The sequence below is a fragment of the Vidua macroura genome, chromosome 5 (genome assembly GCF_024509145.1).
Source record: "Vidua macroura isolate BioBank_ID:100142 chromosome 5, ASM2450914v1, whole genome shotgun sequence".
NCBI lineage: Eukaryota > Metazoa > Chordata > Aves > Passeriformes > Viduidae > Vidua > Vidua macroura.
Window position 1 is genome coordinate 35,389,577 of NC_071575.1, and position 26,149 is coordinate 35,415,725.

Here is a 26,149-nt window from a genome sequence, read left to right on the forward strand (position 1 = left end):
ATTACCTCACTGTAAACATTTAATTTGTCCATGTATAATTTCAATCCAGACAGCACCATAACAAATCACAGGCACTCAATCAAGGAATGCTGTGTTTCTTCATGAATCTTTTGAAACTGAACTGGTTTCAGTTGGCGAACTTGAAGAAGAGTTGTCACCTTGCTTGGGCCTTCCTGATATGTGCAAGACAGGAATTATGTTTCACTGAAAAACATAGAGGAAACCAACCACAGTGAAATCCTCTTGTTTCCAAGGTAAAACCAGCAACAAATTACATACAGAATGAAAATTAAGCACTTGTAAGGGAGCAACTAGTTAGCTGAAAAAAGTCTGCATTTTGAACATGCAGTCGCTTTTACAAGGGAACTGAGTTGACAAGCTCCATTTCATTTCAGCTTCAGTTTGACAAGAAGTTGTCAATCAACACATGGAGGATTCTGGAGTATGGTTCTGTTGTCCACTGTAGTGTAATTTCATATACGCAAACTGGGTTTGGCAGTTTCAGCCTTCCACACCCCAATATTTTTTCTCTGTGGAATTCTGCAAGCTAATTTTTAGGCTCAGGAAAAATTAAGCTCATAAGATCTTCAGGGGCAAAATGGGTAAGCTGCAATCTCATGTTGTATATGAAATGTGACTGGAGGGGGGAAGTGGAAATAAGAAACTAGAACCAAGATAGGATGGAAGAAGAAAACACTGAGCATCGAAGTAAGATAGAAGTCCAAATGGGTAAGCCCATTAAGTGAATCTTGTAAAGGGAATAGATTCCTCAGTGAAAATTTGGTGTGGAGAAGAGTACACTGACATAGAAAAATAAGGACAGAATAGGGAGAGTGAAATTTTTTTTTAGGAAGCTATCTTATTCAGCTTTTTGAATTTAAGACTGAGTAAGAAACTAGCTACTTCTAGTAACAAAAACGCACAACAAATGATGACTTTTGGTGAAGAAAGTATGGCATGCCCCCCTCAAACTCATGCTACATAGCTGTGTGGTCACTCCTAGTATTCCCTACTTGAAGAACTGATAGGATAGAAATGCCTATAATCCCCTTTCAAGTTCATTAATATGACTACAATTCAGATAAGCTTTACATCTGTTTCTCCAGAGTTTCAAACTGGAAGCTTTCCAGACTGATAAAGGAAAAAAGATCTATTGGTGATAAAGAAATTTCATTTTGTTTGAATAGCAAATCCAAATATATTTTTCTTAATACAGCCCAGATGTTGTGATCTCATAATGCAGCAGCTTTGAAAAGCGTAAGAGAAGCATCATTTTGAGAATCTGTTTGTGCACATTTGGCCAAAGAAGTCTTCCACTGGAAATGGAAAAAGCATATATTTGTGAAAATTGCACTAACCTTGATAAAACTGGCCTAAACCAAGAGATTTAAAAGTTAAGCATGGAAAATTTAACATTAAAATATCATCCTTGAAAGTTTTATAACGAGAAAATTCCTGGATTTTGTCTTAAAAGCTCTTTTTAAATTTATACATTATATACTCCAATTTATACTTTTTGTAGATGAATTCAGGTAAAAACATGACATGACAAACTTTGTTATTCCAAGTAATTTAAGAAACCTGTATTTATGGATCACAATATTTTTATTTGTACATAAAGTGTTCTGTGGGAGAACAAGAGAGAATGATAAACTGAAACTTGGAGGTTCAAACTGAACGTCAAAAAAAAACATTTCCACACAGGATAATTAAGCAGTTTGCCCAAGAGGGTTGCAGAAATTCCATCCTTGGAGGCTTTCAAGACTTGCCTAGAGAAAGTGCCAAGCAATCTGGTCTAAACTCAAATGCTGATCCTGCTTTGAGCAGGAAGCCTGGCTGGAAGACCTCTCAAGGTTCCTTCCAAAATGAATGATTATGTGATTCTAAGGCTTTGGAGTCAATCAAAATGTTTCTCTTGCTTCTTCTGCTAGACACCTGCTGATATGATACCAGCCTCCCTCTCAGTGTGCAAAATGAGGAAGAAGTATTGTGACCAAGTAGTATTTTCTCATCCTCATTGTTTAATGGTTTATCATCATCCTAAAAACATCATCACAACTCATGGTAATGAGAAACTAGCATGCTAAGACTTCAAATCAGAAAATAAAATAATCAAAGTGCTATGCAATCAATAACTGTATATCCAGATCTCTGTGTTAAACTGAAAGAGAAAGGAGCAGTTAACTTAATTAGAAACTGTGTGCTTATACTTTAGAAATAAAATTACATTAAAAGGTCAAATAGAAAGTTATCATATATTATTTACATAATTTGTGATTTGTTGTTCCAATACCAAAAAACTTTGTAGAAAAATGACAAGAAAGACAAAACAGGAAACCAGTGCAGCTGATGTGAGATGACATCCTTTGTTATAGCTATTTCTGACAAATCATAAAAATAATGCTGCAAACATGGAAAGATTTCACACATAACAGCAAGAATCATCTGAAAATTCTTCACACGTAAGTGTCAAAATCTTTTCCCTACAGAAGTTCAGAATTGTGATCAGTGTGAGTTCTAAGCTATCTGCTGTGCTTTCCTAATTCAGCCATGACACGAACTGTGCAGTTCCCAGACAGGCAACGCAGGGGACTTAGGAAGGCAAAATTTTCAGTATGTTTTTTAATTTAAAAAATCTGGGCAGGTCAGACTAATCTGTTTATTTTTCACATAATGCTAATGTGGTATTACAAATATAATAATCATATTACTGCTATTATTAATAAGATAAACTTTTAATTGTTATTAATGAAGTGCAACAGAACAGTGGTCTCTTATGACCAAGCTTCACAGAAAGATGCATTTTCATCATTGTGGTTTCCCAGACTGAAATGGTTTTAATAAAATTAGGTACACAATTAAAAAAAAGCCCTAAGAGAAAATACCAGAACTCTTAAATGTAGAATAAATGCTGCTTTAGAAAAGAATAACTTTTCTTTAAAGACTTTCATAGCCTACTGTAAAAGTTGTGGAGGTAATAATAAACCATGATATTGACCTAATATTATTCAAGATTAAGATTATTCAAGCCAAACAGAATTGCCCAATCTGAAAATCTAACCTTAGTGAAGCCAATACAAATGCAGTGTGTAAGGGTGTAACATATGTAAGCTAAGATGAATTTCAAAGATCAAGCCTTAACAATTTACTTCTTATATAGCTAATTATAACTAATGGCTGGGCACTCATCTGCCTGGAAGTAAGACGGCAAAAAGAGTTTTGTGTTTTAAAAACTGCATAATTATTTGCAAGTAACCATGGGAACCAGCATTAACCAAAATGTCTATTTTAGTGCAGCTCTCCATTATACATATAAACTTCATCACTTCCCCCCCAAAAGCCCTTTCTTTGTTCCTCAAGCTTTGACATAAAATATTAATTTAGATCTAAAGGATGAATTTAACTTTTACTGAGGAATGGAAAATAACAGCACAGACAATAAGAACCGACAGTTTTCACAGCTGCCTGTAACCCCCACTGAAACTGGGATAATTATATACAATCCAGAATACAAGTGCTTTACATAGTGGCTTTTGATATAGGGCTATTACATATTTTTCTCACTCCTATTAAAGACCATAATTCACTCCCTTTTATGTATTTCAATTTCAAGAGACTCTGAACATGCCCTACAAATACAGACTTTTAAAAACATACTCGTAAATTAAAAAAATAAACCCACAACTTTGTCACTTCCAGAATACCACAGAATTACAGAATTTAACTCCTTTGTATGGGAAAAAAAATTGTAGATTTTTTGATTCTTACAGTCAGCAGCTAAAACATCACATTGGGAGAAAATTCAAAGTTTCACATATCCATGTTGTTGTTTAAGCTGCACTGTGACCTAGAAAGTCCAAACAGGTATTTTTGAAGACATGGAAAATAATTGATCATTTTTTCGTTAACTATAAATATCTAAATCATTCACATAGAGAAATAAGGCTTAAAGAAACCAAATATTTACTAATTGTCAGCAACTGACAGAATGGAGAACTATAGGGAGTTAACTAGACAAATGCCTTTTGCTAGGTAACCTCAGATATGCATCTTTAATTAAACAGCTAAAAATCTACCTCTGTATCTTACAGCTCTGTTGGAATAAATGGGTGCCATTTTAGCAATTATATTTCAAAGGCATCACACAGTGTTTTGAACTGGATAGGCTCAGTCTCTGGGGAAGGGCCCTCTATTGGGGTTTCCTTAAGTAACACACAGCTGCTAATTTGAAAAGCAGCATTACTGTAACCTTGGGGTGAACTGGTAGCTTGTCCTGACAGCAAGGGTTGTTCACTGTACACACTAGAGAAAACACCGAGTTTCCACATCCAGGCAGGAAGACAAATCACCTGAGTGGGATAAGAGTGCACAAACACAAATAGACCACACCAGGTTATCTGACTTCTTGCTGTGTGACAGCTTTGGCAACTGCCCATCCCACAGTGTTGACTGACAAATGGAGAGACAAATTTCTTGAAGTACAGGGTCTTCTGTTTCTGTAGCTATTTTCAAGATGAAACGTTTCAAGACTCATAAGCGTAGATAATACTTAGCATTACTTACTTACTTACTTACTAACAGATACTTGGTAGTCACTTGCATATCCAAATGCAATAAACAAACACTAAATATAAAGACATAAATAATAAGATGCACAACATGAAGAAATAGCAAAAAAAGGGGGGGGGGAAGCACCAGAACAACCACAGAGGAAACCCCCCACATACCATAATTGAAGAAAGATCCCTTAGAACTGACTCATCTTTATTAGCAAGGTTTATCTAGCTAGAAATCACAACCTACCATGCACCAACAATTAACTATAGTAGAAATGTGCTCTATTTTCTTCTGAAGGAGAGAAAAAAAACTTCTCTTTGAAAATTAGAGTTTTGTGAGAAGTGAATAGAGTTTTAATGTTTCACACAAAACTTTTCCCCACCAGACAGAATTTTTTCCAGTGTACTGTAAACTATGCCAGCAGGTATGTCCTACATAGGATCACTCCCTTGCCACAGATCCCACTGTTTTAACAGCATGGCAGCTGCTGGATACTTCTCCACACATGAGAAATATAGCTGAGCACTACTCAAACCATCTGCCACTTTCTGTATGTGATTGTAAATGATTAGCTTTTAGAACTGTTAATGTTAATAATACCTTATTTATAAGACTTAATAAGGCACTAGGGATACATAACCATGGAAAGTGAATCAGAGAAGAGGATATGTTAACTTTACAGTAAATATGTAAACTCTCATGAATTGTCAAAGGACTGTACAGTATTTTATTGGTGATCCTAGTATAAGGTGATAAAACAATTAGCAGTATTGATATATGAAAATCCAACCAAAACCAAAGCAACTTCAGATTTCTTGAGCAAAGTCTTGTATTGCAACCCATTGTTCCAGGGAAAAAATAGCGAGTGTCAGTAAATTTCACGCAGCAGAGAAGCACCACTCCTCCAGCAGCATCAGAAAATGACAACGCAACCAAGCCATGGATAATCTCTTATCAAAAAGCCTTAAGAGGGATAAAAGATTGTGCTCACCAAGAAAAAAAGATAATTCTCTAAAATAAATAGAAAGTCAAGTCATAATCCACAGAAATGCATACTCTCTTTTACATAGTCAAGCTGCTTCACTGTGCTCTCCAGAAAGGTACTTAAGTTGAGAGATGTGCATGTACCATTATTAGTTTCCCTAAAACCCGACTGAATTAGAGTTGTGTTTTAGCCATGCACAAAATCTATACATCCAAAACACACCTGACATAATTTAGTCTGTGAGCAAGCATCAGTATAAATCACAGATGCCTTAACTGTGAAAACACCTGGGGCACTGTTCAACACCACTTCAGACTACAGAACTATCTGTCCTACAGATCAGACAACATTTGTCACTGCCAAATATTTCCACTTTCTTTCACCAGGCACAGTTTAGAAGAAAAATGTAAAGCTTTCTGAATGGCTAGTCATATTTTGGATGAAAATGACAGAAGCTCAACAGAAAATATACTAAGGTCAAGGCAACGATAAGAAAACTAACTAGTGGCAATTTTTCATCAGGGTATCTAGAGAGCTCGCTAATATTTTGACAAAACCTGTACTTTCATTCTTCTAGCTCTGAGTTGTCATTTCTTTGCTTTACTAATATAGCTAACACACCAGTAGCAAGTAACTTTTTCATTACACCTTTTTTATATCTTTCAGATGTAAATAAATAAATATTCAGCCTTAATGTATTTCTTGGCTGTATTCTTTTCCTACGTATACCTCTTAACTTACCAAAGAACACCACCATGCTCATCTTTATTTCTTCAATTTCAGTCTTTGTTGTTTCTGAGATAAATCAATGCTACAAGTCACATCAAATTCTAGGCGACCAACTAAGTTTCACTCAATCAGAGAAGTAAGAGGTAAAAATACGTATATTAAGTATCTTAAGTGAATGCAGTTCCTATGGAGATTCCTTTTAAATTTAAATAAATGTGAACTTTTATCCTTCCTCTTCTGTATTATCACTGCAAGTACCTAATCCATTCTTTCTTATCCAGTCAGCCTACTGTATTTTCTAACTATTTCTATATGTGGCCTAAAAACCATTCTGATCACTTGAAAATAAATGAGCAAATCCCTTTTACTGGTACCACACCAAGTCCAAACATGATAACTGAACTTAAAAACGTCAGTAATGTGACATGAAGCTGATGAATGCTTCTATTTAGAAACATTCTGACTGCTCCTGTTCTCTAATTTTGATGTTTTTTGCTTGGATCAGTTGAGTGTTTGTGACATCAAAAATTGTGACTTAAACCCAGGGTTCTCCTTCTCCTGCTTGTTCCCACGAGAAATGCTAATTATACCTCAGTTACTTTAAGAATACTTACATATAAACATAATTCCCTTAAAAGCATTTCTAAACCCCCAGATTGAGATAACTTTCATACGGCAGGTTGCACCATACTATAAAATCAACTGACACAGCTCCACCTGCTCTAAATCGAGGAGTTCCAAGATGTTACATGAATTGCCCAACTACCCTGTCATAACTTCCTGCTAAAGAAGTTGTGACACCATATATACAGTATTTCTAAGCTAAAAAACTAACAAAGTAATGTGTTGGTAAGCAGAATATACATCTAGTAACAAGCAAAGCTAAACAGTCATGTATGGCCGATGATGATTCACCTCCTGAAAGCCACACATTAAGTGTGGCAACAGAGTGGTGTCAAGGATCATGGAAATGCCTTTACTCATATCTCAATCAACATTTTAGAGAATCCTGAGAGAAGACTTCAATGCATTTTCATAGCCATGATGTTTTTAAGTAGCAATGATTCACAGGTTTGAATCATTGCTACTTAAATGATGTTCTAGTAACATCATTCTAGTTCTAGTAACTGCTAGTTACAGTTCAGTAACTAGTTACAGTAAGCGGTTACAGTTCTAGTAACTGCTTCCCTTCTACCATGCAATTCATAGAAGTCTATAATGCATAATCTGCCTCTTTCTCTTTTACTTACCAATGGATTAACTCACAAAAACAGTTTATTAGTAAATAGATTGTTCAACAGTTTATTGAACCCTGTACACAATTTTAAACTCTCCTCTTAATGCTACACGGAAGTGGATATCCTGTTTCTGAAAAACAATACTTTGCTTAATTATCCATATTTATTTTCAGGTTGTATCTGTAGCATTCAGATGGCTGATAGTTTCATTTTAGTGATGTTGCTCCTGAGAAGCCAATGATGAAGAGATGCTGTAAACCTGATATAATATATTACAACAAATAAAAGGACAATTAGGATTAATAAAACAGAGCTTTATTATTTCTCTAGAAACAAGTTGATGATTCAAATAACCCCTCAAGGTTTCATAACCTTATCATATTTCCTTTTTTATATGCCAAGTATCAGACATTCCTCTTCACAAGCCTAAAACCATACTTTTTAATAGTACACATTTTTTCATTTAAGATTCACAAAATTCAGTTTCACTCTAGAAATTAATCATCTGCCAGAGTTTCTGGGTTGATCTCTTTCAATCTAACTTTGGAATTTTATCTGAGAGAAAGGAATTTGACAACTGAGGACATAATGTTCCAGGCAAAGCAGAGGAAAAAAAGCAAGACAGAGCAAAAGCAAGAGAGCACGCACATGTGCATCCAAGAAGAAAAGTCACACAAACATGGGTTTCTTTGGTGCTCTGAATAAAATATCTAATAAGGAGAAATCAGAAGCTCTTCAAACAAATCAGACATTGCATGCTATAGGCAGTTAGTTGGAAGAAAGTAGTATATGCTAAAGATAAGAAAAAATAAAGACATAAAGATTATGTATTCATGTATCATTTGTAAACAAATTTACTGTGTTCTATCTTAAGTAACATAACATTATAGTCCCATACCCACAGCAGGTAGAAAAGGAAGTAGGAGCAAAGCTACAAAGCCAGTTTGCTAAATGGGATAAAGAGATGCCCAAATTGCTCTGAGCTCATGTTAAAGAAACAAATGTTTGCAGAGGGAAAAAGTACAAACCTCAGGTTCATTCACTGTTCTATAATACAACATTAAGATATCTGGTCATGGGGAGGAAGGAACGTACACATAAAAGCCATTGCTTTATGTCTAGACTCATTTCTCATCACTTAAACATGCACCATCCCAGCTTGAGCCCCTCTTTGCAAACTCAGTCACAGCCTAGTTACAGTAGTCCAGCTGTAAGTTGTAAGTTGTGTTTTATCCCTATTGTTATCTTTTTGAAATCCCTATTATGAAGAAGATAAGAACTATGAGAACTACAAGAAAACAAATTGACACTCAAGGTGACACTCAGTAATGAGGGATCTTTTTCAGAAGAGCATCATCAAAGTAGCTCTAGAAGGGAAACTAAGATTCAATAAGAAATCCAGGGGAGGGCCACAAAGATTCTTCATTGTGAGGCTGGTGAGGCACTGGAAAAAATTGCCCAGAGATGCTGTGGATGCCCCATCCCTGCATGTGTTCAAGGTCAGGTTGGATGGGGCTTTAGAGCAACCTCATCTAGGGGAAGGTGTCTCTGTCCATGACAGAGAGGTTGAAACTAGACGATTTCAAGGTCACTTCCAATCCAAACCATTCTATGATAACATCACTCAGGTAGAGTTGCCAATAAGAAAAGAGTAAAGGGAGAAAAATGGGAATATGAACAAAGGATGAAAGGAGAAAGGAGAATCAGTAAAAGAAACAATATAGGGCTGAGAATCAGAAAAAGAAACAATATAGGGCTATATACTCTAGCAATAAGTAGCATATTAGTATCACTATACCAGAGCTTTCCTTTACCTAGCCCCTCTCATTATTCAGGCTTGAAAAGGCTGCTGTTTTTTCCCAGGAGAATGAATAAGGGAGGCAAAGAGAGCTTTTATTGGTAAAACGGGCAGCAAGAAAAACTATTTGATATTTGTCTTTTATATTATAGTCTTACACAGGTATTTTCAAGATTAGGAACCATCAAGTAAGACAATGTTTTTTTTTTTTTTTTTGAGGCAGTTACTTAACAGCAGATATAATCTCAATTTCTTTTAACATGCATCAGAAATAATTAGGTACTAATGAACACATTTCTCAAACACAGTGGCACCGTCTAAGAAGCTTGAACTGCTGGATAAATCAATATTCAGAACAATCTCAGAGTCTGAAAGAGTAAGATAAGTAACAGCAGTACTTAGTTCTGTAGTTCTTCAAGGTCTTTGCAATACTGAGATGGTATGAGCTTAGTCTTTTCACACCAGTAACAATACTATAAATTTCACCACTGGGGTGAATTCCAACTCCCCCGGAAAGTTACTGTGTGCCACCATACCAATTTTGAGAAGGAAAGCTACTCAAGAGGGTTTAAGCAAATAATTTATGTCCACCAACATATCTTGAACATTTCAGAATGAAAGATGCTGATTTTATTCTCCTTAAGAAATGTCTAAGAACAAAATTATAGAGTTTAGATGTAATGCTCATTTTAAAATCTACCTATATATTGGACATATTTGCCCAATAGTCTGTAACTACCCAAAAGGAACCCCTGTTACCTACAGGAAAAACAATTAACAGTTTATTAGCTAGTGGTTTACTAACCAATTACTTTGAACCAGTTTGAAGTCTTAATCATTATTATCCCTAAAGTAAAATTAGATCTTTAAGTAAACCCTGTCTCTGTTAATAATTTAATTTAAACTAAAGATTAAAACATTGAGACATGATTCTAAGAGCAAATACCATCAAAAATAGTTAAGGTTGCACAATCTAAATTACATCCCATTTTTCTCATCCTTCTTCCTAAAACCAATGTTCTTACTTGGCATCACAACTTATAGGATGAGTGAAATAGGCTTATGGTGTAAGAGCAGCCTGGGCACTATTTCTGTTAGAAATGAAAAAGTATTGGGAGACCTATTATGTGAAAGATCAAAGTGTACCTCTGTTCTGTACTAGCAGAGACCTCCAGGCTATCGTGCATTTTACACAGTATCACCAGACTTTGCAATAAATGTTTGGGAGTTATCTTTCGAAGCTTCAGCCCCTGGATCCATGCAACTGAATAAAAATCTCACCTTTCAATAAAAAATACACTTCTAAACCTTGACATTTTGGAGGGACTAAAGCAGTCATAGAAATTGAGCAGTAGCAAGAAAACCTCCCAAGTAGTGGCTTATGGAAGAACAGAATCTCAGTATTTTTAATAACTTGACTAAAGCTTTGTAATTAGTGAGACTGGTAAGATGGCCTAATGTTATGAGCTTTATGAATAGCATGTTCAAAAACTTGTGCCCTCAGCTGAAAGCACTGTTTCATTTATTAGTACAGCTACAAGAGTCACTAGTATGAAAGACATCAATCAATATTGCTCTCAGAGCTGTCGTGCAGAGGGTCCTCTCACAGCAAAACCATGTCTTTGCCTCTTTAGCTGGCAGAGCAAAACTGAAGGTATAGCAGCAGCACACTGCAGATACACTGCTGATATATTTGATGCAGAGCACTTCAAATTACTCCTAATTTCTAGCTGTTCTATTGGATATCCCCCCACCCAAAAATCCTAACCCAAGAAATCATGCCTTTCCAAATATATTAAATCTTGAATTATGTGTTTTCAAAGTTGTTTACTGCAAGAAAAATTCTACTGTGCCCATTTAATGTACTTCAGATATTAATATAAACACAGAAGTTTGACATCAGAAAACATATGTGCATCATAGTATTATGTGCTAATGGTTTTGTAAAACAATTTCATTTGTATGGAAACGTAATTGAATTTCCTATTTTCTTCCCATTTTCACAGATAAGCATTGTCAATACAGTTGTAACTTAGAGATATAATTGTAAACAGGTCTAAGATGTTCCTTTCTCATTTCTGAATAAACACTTGAATGAGTTTCATTTACATAAGGAAAACAGTCAAAATGAGATGCTTATGATAGCTAGATGTCTTCAAAGTAAGATTTATAGTATGAAACTTTAAAGAAGAAAAGAAAATCATAATTGAAGAGAAAAGTCATACTTGGAGACAATCCAAAACTGCCAAATAATGTCCCTTAGTGATCACCAGCTCCGTACAGTGGAGTTGTCTTAACCTGTATGTGTTTCATAATCACTTCTACCAGATTAATTATATCTTGAGTTCAGCTTCATGTACCATAAATGCAAAGCAGCAGAGTTGACAAGAAAGTCTATCCTCTTTTTTCCTAATCAAAGCATAAGTCACGACAAGAGCACTGACAGAACAGGCTATCTCCCAAAACTCTTTGGAAATTTGGGCTGGAAGTGACCTACCACAAATTACTAAGGTATGTGCCCGAAGCTAAGCTGGCAGTCTTTAAAAGTGGATTGTGCAACAAGATTAAGAATTAGAAACAAAAGGGAAATACTGATTAAAGCTTGCTCTCACACACAAAAAAAAAACAAACAAAAAACCAAAAACCCCCCCCCCCAAAAAAACAAACAAAGAAAAACACCACAACCAAAAAAAACACAACCAAAAAAAACCCACAAAAAAACCAAAAAGCATGCAACGCTGCAGATGTCTACTAATTTTGTTTGATTGTATTTAGAGATGGGACTATAATAGCAGTTACAAACGTCAGCAAAGCTGCATTATGATGACACAGTATAATTCTTCTTATTGAAAAATTTTAATCACAAATATTTCACAGTAACTAAAAGTAAAAAAAAAAAAAACCAAATTATCAACATCCCTATTCAAAATTACGCAGAGCCATAATAAAAACTGCAGTAGCAAAGAAAATGTGACATGAAAATTACTTTGATATGTGGATCATAGAAGCAATTCATTATAGTAGCTTCTTGAAAGTTGCTTCAGTAATTGTGTAGAACTCCTTCAATGTTTACAGTTTGTATGACTTAACGCCAAAAACCAACTCTTTTTTAAATAGAAATGACATTTCTCTGAAAGAGTCTGATTTAAAATCATAGCCAAGTTGATATTCAATGTGATGTTTAAAAATAGCAAAGTACAGGAACACAGTATACAACAGAGGAAAATAAGGATTTTAACCCTACTGACTGAAGCTGGCTTATGAAATTCCCACAAGCAAATTACACTAATTAATATTTTGCTTTTGAAACCTAATGTGCAAAGGTGGTTAAAATCTACTGCCACAGCAGCAGCCCAGGCATTTGGCTCCTACACTTAAGAAAGATGCTGATTTCTTTTAATGTTTTTTGATGGATCAAAAAGCAGGTGGTAAATACACTAGTATTTCAGAATAAATATATATATAATAAGATTGAAAAATGGAAAATATAACACAGATTTCCAGTTCAAAATTTCCAAGTAATAGACAAAATATCAGCCAATATTTATTGAAGCCATTAAATGGCTCAAGTGGTTAAAGTCCTAGCTGAGAAAAAGATGATTACATGACTTCTGGGGCACTTGGAAAACACATTTGAAAATGTGTCTAGAAAGGTATGCGTTTACCAATTAAAGAAAAAGCTTAGAAGCTGCAGCAGATAAATTAAATAGCAGAGACTAATTAATCAATCACAGTGCTAAAATGATAGATGACAACTAAACTGAAGCCCCAGGGAATTACAACTACAGAGCCATTTTGCAAAATTAGGCTGCATAACTAGCATACCTCAAAGCAGTACAGAATCTAAATCTATGTCAGAAATGTCACATTAAAAAACACAAAGCGGTGTCTGTAACACAGGAATGATGGAAAGAAAAATAAAGTTTTGCAGCACAGAATTTTGTAAGCGTATAAGCCATAGAGAAGAGACTTCTCTGAGGAGTCTTGATGTGATATCCAAAACAGAGGCAATATAAACAACCTTTACATTATGCAAATGCTACTATATAATTTCGTACAGAAGTTCGTACTTTCACTATGTGAGGGGGAAAAAAAAGAGTGAAACTAATTTAGGGGAAGACCTCATTAAAGGTAGTGGAAACACTCCAATGAACAATTTTATCCAAGCCTGCAGTATATGCACATGAATTTTAATGTGCAATGACAAAACCTGTGACATAATGGCAAAGAACAAGGAATGAGGGCACTTCCATGCTGCTTCTAGATACACTGCATGAAAGATGGAAATAATAATGTAAAGGAAGGTTATTGTGATTACTACAGAATATTCAGGAACCACAGGCTCATTTCTTTTTGAATACTCATAAATTCAACTTTTACAAAACTGACCCTTCCAAAACCAAAAAACCCTTAATTTAGCTGCTTCATCTCTGGTACATTACATACCATGGTAAATGGTAAAATATAAAACACAGTAACTTTTGAAACAGATATTAGGGCAAACAAGGGTAATGTTGCATGCTCATGAGCTAACAGTAAGTCTAACATAAATTTAGTTCTTCTACATATAATGGAGTCAAACTGCCCATACAATAATTTTCAGCAGGCCAAGCCTCCTCTAATCTGCTCACAGCAGCCTGGATTCTGGTCATCCCTCTCCTGTACTAGCACTGTGCTTGTGCAATCTCCTAATTTATGTCACATTACCTGAAATTGCCTTTATCAAACAAGAGTAACAAAAAACCTCTTATCGACCAGCCATCAATTATTTGCCACTTCTCTGATAAACCAAAGTTCATGGTAGATGAAATCTGATTGCTGCTATGTGAGGACAATGGACACCTTTTTTTGAACACATGGTGCAAGAAATTTTCCCTGTTCCTCGAAGGAAATCTTTTGCAATATCAAAGACAAATGCCAAAGGCCCTTGCATTTAAAATGAAGTTGGGAACATGCAAAACCCACAAAACATACTATACATTATGACTTTTATCCTTTTTAAAATAAGAGCAATATTAATTTTAATTTAATTTTCTCTACATGTGGGGAATCCAATCTTTTTTGCGTCTAAGCAGCAGATATTTTAGATTTTAATTCAATTTGAAGGAAAAAGGTATTCTGAAACAACTCCACAATTCCAATTTGTCAATCCCAGTGTCAGAACACTGGTTACTTAGTGTATGAAGTTCTCAAGAGTGATGTTAGAAGGCCCAAAGGTACCATACATGAACTTCCCTCCATGGGAGAATGTACAGCCTGATCAAGCTGGTAACATTGCTTCTCACTGATGATGGATGAGAGGTAAAAGTAATTTTATTTCTGTTTTATTATTCTAATTTCCCATGTATATTCCAAAGAGAGTGTTAAATAAATTTCACATCACAAATGTTAAATAACCTCTGCAGAGTTTCATTTCTGTAATTATATATTCATTATATGTTAGATCATTTGTAGTTTATGTTGCATCCCGGCTGAATCAACACCACTGCTTTCTTTTTATATTTTATTAAGCGGGGAGATGTTGCATCCCGGAGTTTGGGTTTAGATTAGGGTTTTTAATTTATGTTAAAATAAGTCAAGTTCTGTAATCCCGTGTTTCCCCCGCGTTGTTCCCCCCCGCGGTTTCTGCCCCCATGTTGCCTGCTGCCGGCTCTTACCCCTGTGCCGCTCCTGTAACCGCCCTGCCGTCCGGCCCCGGGAAACCCCGTGCTAGCCACACGATCCCGCTCAGCCCGCTCTGGCTCGGCGCCCGCCCCTGCGGGGTTCTCTGGTTGGTCGCTGTTGCGGGTGTCCCCGCCACGGCAGCTGCCCCTATTGGGCGGCAGGCCGTGGATCCTCTCGCCCCGCCCCTCTATAAAGCCCTATCCCGCCGGCAGTCAGACGCCATTTTCTCCCATGCGAGTGCCGGGAGCGGTCGCGTCTTTCCATCGAACCGCGCCATACGTGACCAATAAACCGTTCCTGCCAAGCACGGAGTAAATGGACAAATTCCTTCCTCTTTGCCGGGTCCCTAGCGCACGGTAACAGCGGTTGGCCAGCCCACGCGCCCGAGACACGGAGCCGTGTCCGGGAACCCGCGGCAGCAAACCCCGGTAGCACGTGGAAGCTACGCCACAGCCAGGCTCCCAAGAGCCGCGTGCAGCCGGGGAGAGCAAAAACCCACGCCGCAGTTTATAATCATAATGCCATGATTGATAAAATTAACCATGGATAATATGAAAAGGTCCTTTCAACCTATTCTGCCAGCAGAAGAGAGAGAATTTGTATGTGAAGGAGTACCAAGGATAGTTGACTAATTTTTTCTCACTATACACAAATAAATCCACGTTATTCTGAAACAGCTGCCTGTGAGTTCTGGCTATTTAACACAGAAACGCAACTGGGGAGAAGATCTTCTAGAGTCTGCAGTAGTGAAATTTATTTTCTACAAGTAGGTCTGTAACAACTTGTGGATTTTTTGTATATATATAGATCAGTTGAATTTTACAAATTGCTTGGAATTACTAGCATTTATTCATCTAACTATCAGTCATCTGCTGCCAAAACTTCAGATCCAGAGGGGTTAAAGCATAATTGATTAAGCTGAAGGTATCCCATGCATTAAATAACAACTTCCAAAGTTCCACTATATCTTTCCACATGTCAAATAAAATTGCAAGACCTGACCCATATTACACTACATTGTAACCCTTTGTGAATTCCTTAGACATAGGTATATGACATTAATCTGTGCATTATGACCCAACAACAGCAATAACGCTCTTGGTCTGCAGAGTATATATTTGATACTAGAAATAGCAAGCTTAAAATTTGCCCAAGATCACAACCATTCTGCAATGCAGCTCTGCCAAGAGTAAGAGGAGATGGCCCTATGTGGGGGATAGGGGGATGCTGGAAATATGAAGCTTGAGCAGCTTGACTACATGGCAAAAAAATGGAAAGATAAAGGGTAAAAAGAGGTGTGATAGCATGCAGGAAATATAAACCACAGGAACCACAGGGGAAAGAAGACAAAATGAAAGGAAAGTATGACTGAAAGAAAAAGAAATGAAAAAAAAATTAAAGGAATAGATAAATAGGAGTTTTGAGAAGTTTTCTAGAATTCTCTGGTACATATATATAATTTGCTATATGTCTAGAAAATGCCCACTGGTAACACAGTTTAGTACAACTTATAAATAAGCACACAGGTTCACAAACAAGCATTGTGTCGTCCTTGGATTTGTGAAATGTCACACATTTCCTTTCATGTTAAAGCCCATCATCGAACTTGTCAGCCCAGAGATATAATGGGTATTTTTTGCTATTGAGATTTACACATATTCTTTTCCAATAGAGAGTATTATTTTTATTACTTCTTAAGAAATTTTCAAGGTTTATTTCTATTCACAACTAGCCTGTTCCATATGCCAATTTGGCTAAATGAATAGGGATTTAATATACAACATTAAAATTCCTTAACTTGTACTGCCAAATGTATATTCTAAAAGCAGAATGGTGCTAAAGAACACATATTCTCTGCACATTGCCTACCGTCCACAATTATCTACCACAAAAAATCAGGTTCTACTGGCACCTAGCACAGAGGAACAGTTTTGTTGGAACTGTTAACAGAAATGTGTTAACACAAGTCCACCTGCTCTGGTTCTCAGAAAATATAGCCACCTGTTAATACCCAGTAATGTGGTACTCCCATATAGTCAGCTACAACTCCCAGGGCACACTACTTTGGATTGGCAGTGAAAGCAGTTTCTGTGCTCTACTTTGTCATGACTGGTACTTCACCAGCAGCCTAAGATACTTTTCTAGGGAAAATGTCAATAATATCACCCACAACATAAACAAGGCCCATTTTCTTGTCTCAGTAAGTGGTCTTAATTTCTTGGTGTTTGACAATGCTGCGGTTGTCAAAGGCCAGTGCAGCCATGCACTGCGATTGGTTGGACTGTGGCAGTGAACAGCACAGCTATGACCAGGGCTGTTCAGAACAATTAGCCAGTGGTTATGTGGTCAACACAAACCCATAAAAGTCTTTTGCCCCTATACTGACCCAGTAGGATCTGACTACAGTGATGAATCTGTTTTTCTGCAAAATTTCACATGCGATCAAATGTTGGTGTAATATTGTTTTTAGCTCAGTACTGTCAATTTCTATTGCAATGTATTTTTACTGAGAAGAAAAACATAATATTCTCAGTATAGGCAGCAATGAAGACACTTTGTGTAGATTACCTGGACCTCTTACCTGAGATGATTATAGAATTTATACAAATCTACCCCTGTGAAATGAAACTAAGTTGGATACAAGGCAGAGATGTACACTACACTAATTTCTTGCACTTGTTGGAAGAACTGCAAATATGAAAGACTAAAAAAAATTTTAAAAGGAAGTGCAAGTCATGTTTAGCTTTGGAGTATGTAAGTTGGTCACTTACTGCTCACAATAGAGAATGTGTGCTTAACTCTCTTCTCTTTGTTTATTCAGGAGTCCACACTTCTGTAAGAAAGACAAATACATGCGTTTATCATCCATTTAAAATTAACTATCTAGTTTCATTTGTGCTACAGAAGTTTGCTATTTTCAGATTTAGTTTTGGCTTACACCACTATTTAAAACCCTGGGCTTTTTTGAAAGCACCCAGCAGAAAGAATTCACATAATCTGCTTTCCTTAAAAAACAGTTTCCAGTCTTAGATACTACAATAGCAGCAGGGATGAGAAATCTACAGGTTCAGGGAACAAATCTCTCTTGAAACCTTGGACTAAATGCTGGACATCGTAATTTCATCTGGGCACCTGCAGGCCTCCCCAGTTCCAGGAAAGTGACAGGCATTCACATTTCTGAGGCTGTCAATCCTCTCGTCAAAATCAAATTCTCATGGTGTATTAGATCTTGGCTGAATTACCCCATTAGACTGAGGAGCCAAGGAAGAAAGAACATATGCCTCCAATGACAGCCACAGCCTCCCTCACCACTTTTGGAGGAGAGTGGAACATGCTGCAGAGGGGTGTTTCATGCGTCACTCCTGCTGTTTCATACAGGAAATTTTTATGGTAAGAACTAAACACAGCACACCAGCTGCTTTAGCCTTTCTTGGCCAGGTTACAAGCATCACAACAGAGGTGAGTTTTAAGGCAGGAGTTGAAGGAATACAGCATGCTGGCTTTGCAGATTTTACTATTAACAATTGTCATTAATAAAGGCTGCTTGAGAGAAGGGAGAAAATTGGAACTGCTGGGCAATAAGTGTTACAATAAGGGCAACATTGGTGTGAAAGGGCAAGCACAATCAAGCTGTGAAGGCATTAAGTGTAAAGATGATCAATTCGGATGCAGTTAAAAAATTGAGCCAAATACATAATTACCAATATAGACAGATGTATTTTTAATTTTACATCAGCTAGAAAATGAAAATGTTGTTATCTGAAACTGTCCCACTACAGCACACCAACACTTACGCTGGCCTATAAAAATAACAAATCATGATTCCATCCACCGTCTCACTCTAATCAGCAAACCATCTCTCATGACTCAAATCATACAGGACTCAAACTATAAGTAATTATAAAATCTAATTTCCTCTTCTATTTTAAGAAATTAATATTTCTTTCTGTATCATTCTGTCAATATTTATGACATACCAGAAATCACTCATTTGGGTCTACTGAAGAAACATGTTAAGCAACAATTAAGAACTGTTTGGAGCTGAGTGCTATATAATACATTAGTCAGAAGCATCTAGTATTATGATGTTATTAAATTTTAAACTTTTTTGAACCATAGGGATCAGCTCTTCTATCTAACAGCCCATTTTGTTATGTCCTAGACATCAGTGAGGAGCTCAACACTTAAAATGATGCAAGGTTAGCTGGACAATGATTTGGAATCTTATTCTAAAGGGTTAGGATAATTCAGATGCTGGTGTAAAACATAGCTAATTTAATTCCCACAGTTTGTAACTCATATCAAATACCAACTCATGTCAATAGCCTTAGCAGGCCTTACCTCAATTGGTGCTCTGTATTAGCTATATAAAATGTTCTGGTACAGACCATGACAGACCTAATCTGAACTACTGTACTTAAATATCTCTTGAATGGGTTCAACCACAACTTTGCCTCTTGCTGTCAAGTCAAGTCTTCCCAAATGGAGGGATTTGAAATTCAGAAAGACTCAGAAAGAGGGTTCAATAAAAGAACCTCTAATCTCCACCTTCTCCTGGGGTTCAGAGCCAAGGTTTTGGTTCAGGGCCCAGTGTATATCTTGCATTTGAGCAGAGGTATCTGCAAGTGCCTTAGAGAAATTAACACCCAGAGTCACACCTGCTCTGTGGTGCACTGTCTCAATCTTCCCCTGTTTCTCTAAGCTGTCTGTGTCAAGCTGTGTCATATTATTACTGAGCCTTTTGGGAGGTTCACTACTTCCTTCTGAAGCACTGACAAAATGGAAAGGAAAGACAAATGTCTAATATACTAATGATTGTAAATAACTGAATAAAAATACAGGTTATGCACTAGAGAAGCAAATTTAAGTGAAACTGTGAATAAGTGCACTGCTGTATTAAGTGCAGAGACAGACTGCCTGCTCCTTTGAAGCTCACAGTCTGAGTTTCCAAAAGATATGAGAAATGTAATGGACATCTGGAATAAGTAAAAACCAATCAATAAAATTCAACATTTGTCCAGGAAAATAAATACTATCACTCTTTGCAAGGATTTACAGAGCTAAAATATAAGGAGATAAAAAAAACAGGAAATATTTGCATTTCTAGAGGAAGATTAACACATTACAAAAGAAATTCAACTGTGTTTCTATCACTTACTATTAAACACAGGCAATTTTTTTATTAGATGTGTTGGAAGATTAATTGATTCACCCTTGGTTATGGACTCCTGTGGGTCTTCAGTGCAGGAGATCCCCTGCAGTAACAATTATATTTTCAGAGCTACAAATAGCATCTGTCACAGCACTAGTACCTTCCAAGGCTCCATTCCTGTTTCAATAATATTTGCAAGAGAAGACATTTCCTAATGAAACCATTAGAAATATCAACAGAAACATATTTTGATACGTGTGACTAAATCTTGTAATATCCCTTTGAAGTGTAATCTATATTTAACAAATGTTATCTATAGAAAATACTTTAAGGCATTTAATTTCAGGGTGAGTACTCATTTAAATGATCTGCAACTTTTACTTCAGTTAGCATATAGATAGCAAAAGTAAGTAAAACACAGCCTTTTTTCATTAATTCTAAATTCTCTGATCCCAGTCAACTTTATGGTAACCAATTATAGAAATAGTCCCATTAAACTGAGGCAGGACTGGAGCTCTAAAATAAAATCAGTTCAGTCAAAACCACTATATTTAAGACTATATACGCATATATGCTCATGAAATGAAACCCTACTCCACTGCAAGGAAGGAAGTCCACAATTTTTCTCAGGAAGCTCTTGTTTAACTCATACAGAAAGAGAGGGATTTACATTTATTACAGGTGACAAAGAACATTTTTAGCATCACAGAATCATGACAAAAATAAGCCCCTTTTATTAGAAGCTTCACTTTTCATTGTGAACTGTGATACAAAAGATGAAAGGGAAGTTGCATGGTAATTAAAAGATTTCTCAAGTTATCTTAGGCTGTCTGCAATTTCTTTATTCCATTACTATTTTTGAAACCAGGAACAACTATGTGATCTTTTACAAAGTCCATGAAGAAACAATTTTTTTCTGTTTAGGATTACGGGCTAAACACTCATTAGTAGAGCATATGGCTGTTATTTGAGTATTATTCTTCCCTCTCTCCTTTCAAACACTGAGGAGTAATTTTGCAAACTGAATCTCTGTACTCTGGAGTAATAAAGAGCTGCTAATATATCATCATTATGGCTCAGTGACAGTTCCAGAGCACAACTGGACAATATATTTGTCATAAAGGAATAAAGGCTCTAGAAATCAGTTTCAGGAGGGTTTTAGTTTTGACAGAGCTGAAACTTAGCCCAGATTTGTTTACTTTATTGATTGTCTTTCAGACCTGAGGACATCCACTTATGTGGCATATCTGGGAGGTTTGGAATAAACCATTTTGAAATTTTTTGTGGCAAAATACAAAAATATAAACTAAACCTCAGGCAAAAAGCAGCTGGTTTAGCCTACTGAATTTAGCAGCATGTCCTCAAAACACAAGCCCAGTGGTCTTAGAAGTGAAAATGGGTATTTTGAATTTTATTCTCTGCTTTAGAATTATTTATGAGAGAAAATCAGATTAATTGAAAGTGGAGGAGTCCATTATGAATAGACTGACATCTTGTAAAACATAGAACTGATGTCTGGAAAAATGAGGCTAGCATTCGATTATGAAGTTTAAATTAGCTAATAACCAGCACAGAGTCTGGATAATTTCCAGTTGCATAATGTGCAACAAATTAAATGTATTTTGGAAAAAATGCAGTTGTGGGCACTTATTAATAATTTTGCATATTGAAACAGAAATTGTCATACATTATGAACTTTACTGTCCTTAATCATATGTATATTCCACTATTTTATGAGCTTAATTTGCTCAGCATCAACTTTTACTGCGAGTCACATTGATTTTGTCAAAACCTCAAATAAGTCACAGAACAGATCTGAGGATTACTTCAGAAGGGATTTAAAGCACACACTGTGAATCTCTATACAACCACCACTTAAAACACTATCCGTTCAGGCCTGGATGGATTGCTATGGCAACAGAATCCCAAATACCAGGTTTGTAACTAACAAAAATGTGAATAATTGATGAACTCAAGAGTTTTCTCTTTTGGACACCCTCCTATTCAAATACCAAGCCGTATGGCTAGAATACAGAGAAATGGTTGATATGCAATTTCCCCAGCCCAGTGAGCACTAATCCCAAAGGATTTCATTAAATCTTTTGGCTTAAATTTTTATTCTTGGAACAGCAGTCAGCAAGCAGGGATTACATTAAAACAGGCACTGCTGAGGTCATTAATGACTGAATTCAGGCCTGTAATATAAAAAAAAAACAGGAACTAATTTTAAATATACCTCTACACACACACACCCTCCCCCCAAAAATAGCAATGCTCTAAATTACTATCTATTTGATGACAGCACTTTTTCCACTCACATCACCACCCCTCCTCCTTGCCTACAGGCAATGATGGAGAACAGTACTAAAGAGTAAAAAACAGAAAGACATATTATTTGATAAAGAGGTGCACATCTCATGGTAGAGGTGACTGTGCATAAACAACTGAGTTGCAGAACAATGAATGTAAGGAGGCTCTGCAGCCTTTGATATTCTGTAAATCGAAACCAAGAATAAAAACTTCTCTAGCAAATGAGCAAATCAAAAGAGAGGAAGTACTTATTGCCATTTTTATTGCAAATTTCATGAACAGTCTGATAAGGGAACAAATAGTGGTAGGAAAGCCAAACACTACTGGAAAGCCTCTCAGACTTTTTACAGAATGTGATTAACACAGTGAGTGTCAGACAAAAATCAGTTCTCAAATTTTGGGCTGTGACAGTCCAGCTTGTTTTAAAAGAAACTATGGCTTTAAAAAAAACCAAACAATTCTCAGGTGTGTACCTGCCAGGTACATAGGATGAAAGAACCTGCTGCAATATCCACTGTAGGAAGTGATTATATGCTACATAACGCAGCTGATCTTTTTTTTCTGGTGTAAGAGGTTTTATTTACGTATTTTTTTATCTCTCTATCAATTCTGCTGTATGAAAACATACTAATATGGGTAAGCAATGCACCCAGAAAATCTGATAGTGAGTGTCAACACCTCAGCAAATTAAGCTACATAATCTATGGGTGAGTTGTTCCAATACCCTTTCTATACTACCCTAGAGAGACCTACAGTGGCAACAACTTCAGTATTTCTTGGCCATTTAAATGCATCCCTTCAAAGGTAACTTTTTAGATAAAGAGAAAATTCTAAGCAGACTTATTCTGTAGTTCATCTGGATATGTACACAAAATGTACACAGATGATAATTCACCACTGGTATAATGTCAGCGCACATTTTCTATACCATACAGTAAGTTTTATTCACGCCACTGTTTTCTTCTAATGGCAATTATTAAAAAAAATGTGAAAGTCTACCAATACAGACAAAATACAGACAAAATCAAGTTACTGCCTACCCTCTCCTGTACTAATTCAAGAAGTAATGGACTACATGCTGCTCAGATTTCTGGTAAGCAGCAAAACAAATCCTGTAAAGACAGGCACATCACTTTCCAAAGCTGGTACCCTTGATTTCTCACAATAATTTTAATGTTGCTTGTTCTGCAACCACCATGCAACAAGCCCTTTTGCTCCACAGCAACTGCTCTCTGCTCCCTTTTACCTTTTTATAACTATCTGGGTGCTTCATATCCCAAGACTACTGTTTTTAACCTTCATGTGCAATTTCGCTACTCTCATGATCACAGTTAGCTTCTCCTTTTCATTGAGCTACACTTCAAATTACTAAGAGTATGAAAAAACTAAGAGAATGAAAACACACCAACTTAAATGAAGATTTTTTTTGTGTTTTGTTTACAAGAAGAGATGATATTTTGTACCTTTTTGTGGTCAACAGGAGCAAAGAATGAAACACTCAAAATTAATAATGAAACGGGACAGCATTGACCCCTTGCACTGGTACTAGACATTATTAATAGAAGGATCATTAAATAAAGTAAGCATACATGAAGATTTTAAATGTTTCTTTTCAGTTATAATACATAATATTTCATCACCAAAAATGTTTCTAATCACTCTATTATGTTTAGTATTAAAATAACTTCATTGCAACACTGTAAGAGCAAGCAAACATTTACAACAACATTGGTGGAAATACTTTACAGCCTTATGGATAGATGATTAGGATGCTAAAATTATGAGCAATTAGTTAAAAATAATTTTAAAAAGTTTTCGGCCTCCAAATTATTTATGTTAAAAATAACTGTGGTACTTGTCTTTGAAACATTTATGACAAGAATGGTTTACTATTATGAGACTGTCCAGAACATTACTTTCTCAGTTACTGTCATTGTTGGTATATAGGGCTGTCTCCTGGAAGGAGCTGTATGTAGCACCACTAAGAGATGCACTGACCAGTATTACTAGTCTTCAAACACAAGTAATAGGTTGACCAGTCAGTAGATCTTTCTGGTTCTTCAGCATTTTAACTTCTGCCTAGACACACAGGCCAACAAATAAACTAAGCCAAACAAAAGAATAGCGGACAGAGGCACAGCATGAGTATAAAACAGGTGAATGCCAAGAGCAACACAAACTGGAGTTTCTTGTCAGGTTACAACTTGCTGAAGAAATGTGTAACCTAAGTGACAAGAGTGAACACTGAGTGACATGTAACAACAGCCTGTGGAAAGTAAGAGGTGAGCATATAAGCAGCCGCAGCTGCAAGTGCTACCTTGATTCTCAGAAGCTGCAAAGTCAACTCAGCAGCAACCGCACATTTCAGTAGGAATGTCTCATATTCCTGAGATAAATGGTTGCCAGCCTGGCTGGCTGTGCGAGGGAGAGAATTTGGTCATTGGAGCTCTTAACCAAGTGCAGGTGTCCTGGTGTAGTGTGTCTAAGCCATGTTACTTTCCATAGTTAGTGGCACATTGCAACATCCTACCTGGCCACCTTGGCTTCCTTCCCTGGTCAACTAGCAGGGTTGGGCTGGTATCTATAGTAAAGTTTGTCTCCACATTTATAGAAGCACAGTGAAAATTTTAACTAGCCTATAGCTGCTGGTATTTGGGTCTGAATTCATTATTACAAAACATCATCTAGAGATACAATTTCCATATCTTAAAGCACTTCTTTACACATTATGTGCACGTGCCTGATTTTGCAATACTAAAGATGAACGGAAGTATCATGACTTTTTCCATCTTGAAACTACAAGCAGAAACCTAGAGACTGGGGAATTGAGGCAGACCTTTTAATCACAGGTGTCACTCTGGGCTGCAACAGAAGAGCTTAACTGCCAATCCTTGCAGATAACATGCAAAGATATATTAAAAAAAAGGAGAATAAAAGACAAATGGTGGTTTTGCAAGTCTTCATAACAGTATAAAAAGGAAGCATCAAGTCCACATTCAGCAAGCTGATAGCCTAATCAAAAAGCAGCACATCAGACAGTGCAGTGTTGATGTGCAGATGGCTAGGAACATTAAAAGAGGTAGTTATCATTATTGTTCCTTACGTATTTGAGTAAAGAAAAGACATCATGATATTATATTTGCCTATAAGATCAACTTCCTCAGCTAGACATTGCCAGAAGGAATCTAATGGAAATGTCTATTTAGTGAAAAATCAAATAATTACCTTGTAATTACCATCTCATGTGTCACATTTAATGTTAGCATCTCTAAATCAAGGAAAATTAAAAAAAAAAGGTCTATTTGAAATATTAAAAAAAACAATATGGGCAAACCTTTTAATTGGGCTACTTTTGCTAATGAAGCTAAGTATTCCACATAGCAATATTTCTCTCTTTTTGTGGAGCCAAATGTTAATGTAAACCACCCTTTAATTTAATCTTCCTATCCATCTTGACAAAACCTGCTTAATTTTTGATTATTAGATTCTCTGAAATACAGCTTATTCGGATCAAACTTCAGCCACTTCACAAAAACTACTGATTTGCACTCAAATAGCACACTGCAGCAGTCTGACAGAAAAAAACATTTGTTCTGTCTCAACTGATGTATAGCATAATTTTCCGAGATTCTTTCATTGCAATTTGCAAACACATCAGCTAAGTCTATGAAACAAAAGCAATCTGTACTATCCATGGCCCAGAAAATGCAGAAGCA

At 36.3% G+C, this 26,149-nt stretch overlaps 1 protein-coding gene across 4 annotated transcripts in view; it reads right to left on the reverse strand.

Annotated features, from left to right (window-relative positions):
• The window catches only part of SYT1 (synaptotagmin 1), a 334,147-nt gene that overhangs the window by 199,037 nt on the left and 108,961 nt on the right, over positions 1 to 26,149 (reverse strand). Inside the window, exon 3 of one of the 4 annotated variants that reach the window (XM_053978181.1) lies at positions 17,743 to 17,804. The exons of the other annotated variants lie outside the window; for them this stretch is intronic. The gene's annotated coding sequence lies outside the window, so the exon portion shown is untranslated. The remainder of the gene's footprint in view (positions 1 to 17,742; positions 17,805 to 26,149) is intronic. 4 annotated transcript variants of the gene reach the window in all.